This window comes from Anomaloglossus baeobatrachus (assembly GCF_048569485.1).
Source record: "Anomaloglossus baeobatrachus isolate aAnoBae1 chromosome 7 unlocalized genomic scaffold, aAnoBae1.hap1 SUPER_7_unloc_1, whole genome shotgun sequence".
Taxonomy (NCBI): Eukaryota; Metazoa; Chordata; class Amphibia; order Anura; family Aromobatidae; genus Anomaloglossus; species Anomaloglossus baeobatrachus.
In genome coordinates, this window is record NW_027441815.1 from 186,101 (window position 1) to 188,443 (window position 2,343).

Genomic DNA, 2,343 nt, shown 5'->3' on the forward strand with positions numbered 1-2,343 from the left:
TGGGTGACAAAATGTCTTCTGTAGGCGTGGGTTTGTCTCCCTCTCCCTAAGATGTGTCCGGTATAGGCCAGGGTGCCACTCAAGGCCGTAACCAATTCGGGTTATAGCTTCTCGGCCTTTTGGCTAAGATCAAGTGTAGTTTCGGAGGACGCTACCTTGGTCGGTACTGGAAGGTGCCTGGGATTGCACGTCTGCCGGCCTTGAGGAAGTGTGTGCGCCTTCTGGTGACACATAGCCCTCTTGTGCCTGGACGGTTCCCAGGCAACGGGAGGCGATCACCTTTGTTATTTTGAAGTCCTACTGATAAACAGAAAAAAAAAAAATTAAATCTGTTCTTATCAGTTTAATATCTGATACGTCCCCTCTCTGGGGACCATATATTAAATGGATTTTTAGAACAAGGAGATGGAAAAAATCTTGCTCTGTCCACTCCACGCATTGACCTGGTATTGCAGTACCTCCAGGACCGGTGCACCCCTTCTTAACCCAGTTTCCAAAAGCAGAACTCAATTCACCTGATTCAAATGAGCCCCATTAGTGAATTGAAAGAAAGCAAAAACTTTATATGTACCTCAATTTGGCCAATTCACTTTTCACACTTTCACCCTTTTTTTTATCTTTCACACCTTTTACTTGCTTTATTGATGCAAAAAGCTGTGCCAAATAGCAAACTCATCTCCACTCAACTTGACCAACTCTGCTATGTCCCGTGCAGTATCTTATTCTCAGCCTTATCTAGATCATTTGCAATTGAATAGAATAGATCCCTTTTGGCTGCTTATGACTGTGTAAAATATGTAGTTTTACTGGGCTGGGATGAGAGAATCCATTGAAGCATGATGTAGGGATTGTGGTTCCTGTGTGCTAAGAAAAGAGGCTGGCACCAGCCAGAAAGCCCCATTGCAGCCAATAATCACTTAATAACTTTTTCAACTTGTCATCATATGGGAGGCCTTCCATTCCTTGTAGTAGTCTAGTTGCCCACCTTTGAACTGACTCTAACTTCTGAATGTCCTTTTTAAAATGTGGAGCCCAAAACTGGTTCCCATATTCCAGATGTAGCCTTACAAGTGATTTATAGAGGTGTAACAATACGTTGGGATCACGGGATCTAATCTCCCTTTTTATACACCCTAAAATCTTGTCCCAAGCAGCATTCCATCAGCCTCTGGAAGGTTCCTGGCGCATTGCACAGCTCGAAGGGCATGCTTTTGAACTCGCAGAGACCCATAGGGGTGGCGAAGGCGGTCTTCTCCCGGTCTGCCTCAGCAACGGACACTTGCCAATAGTGACTAGTGAGATCAAGGGTAGAAAAATAATTTGCAGTTCTCAATGCAGCTAGCGATTCCTCAATACGGGGAGTGGTGCCGTCCTTCTTTTTTAACAGGATCAACAGAGCTGCCCAAAGGCTACAACTGTCACGGATAACCCCAGCCGCCTTCATGTTGCTCAACATGTCCTTGGTACACTGGCAATGTGAAGGTGGTATTGGCTTATAGCTCTCTTTGATGGGTGGGTGTGCACCTGTGGGGATGTGGTGTTGGACCCCTTTTATTCCCCCAAAATCTAGCGGGCTTCCCACCGGTAACCCGCTCCCCAGCTTGGATGGATGCTGAGGGAGCCCCTTTTGCCCGCAGGCTCTGGCCCTGGGAACTGTAGCCTTGGCGGTGACTGTGCTTCCCTCTACGGTGTGAGCTGTTGCCTTCAATCGGGTCTTGACTGCTGGGAAACCCTGGAGGTTCCTGTCGCTAACGGATTTGACCGGTTTTACGGCGACTCCTAGCCTGGTCGGGGTCCGTAGGCCCTGCCGGATGGTGCTGGCTTCTCTTCACTCCCCGATCTGGTACCGGCGGGCCACCGCCCATCCCCGGTCCGTACGGTTCACTCCAATCAGCCTCTCCTGCAGAAGGTCACCACCGTCTGCCAACCTTGCTGAGTGCCCGGGCCACACACCCGGACACGGTCAGTCTCCTCTCCTCTTCACTTCTCTAACTCCAAAACTGATCTCTAATCTGACTCCTTTTCCCGCCTCCAGGACTGTGAACTCCTCGGTGGGTGGGATCAACCGCCTGGCCCACCCCCTGGTGTGGACATCAGCCCCTGGAGGAAGGCAACTAGGATTTGTGTTTAGCTTCGGTGTGCCTAGCCGGAGTGTAGAGTGTGTTGGTGTAGTACCTGTGACGACCTGGCTTGTCCAGGGCGCCACATTCCCCTATAGTAAAATGCAGACCGTCCGCGGGCTGCCCGTCCATCACCGGTTTTATTTTCACAACTGAAAAAGAATAAAACGGTAAAACATGTAAAAGCATCATAAACATTTTACAACGGTACAGCTTCCGCTCT

General features: G+C 49.3%; 1 pseudogene; it reads left to right on the forward strand.

The window, feature by feature from the left end:
* Positions 1–274: 274 nt before the first annotated feature.
* On the forward strand, positions 275–480 carry LOC142259360 (U2 spliceosomal RNA; annotated as a pseudogene).
* Positions 481–2,343: the final 1,863 nt, after the last annotated feature.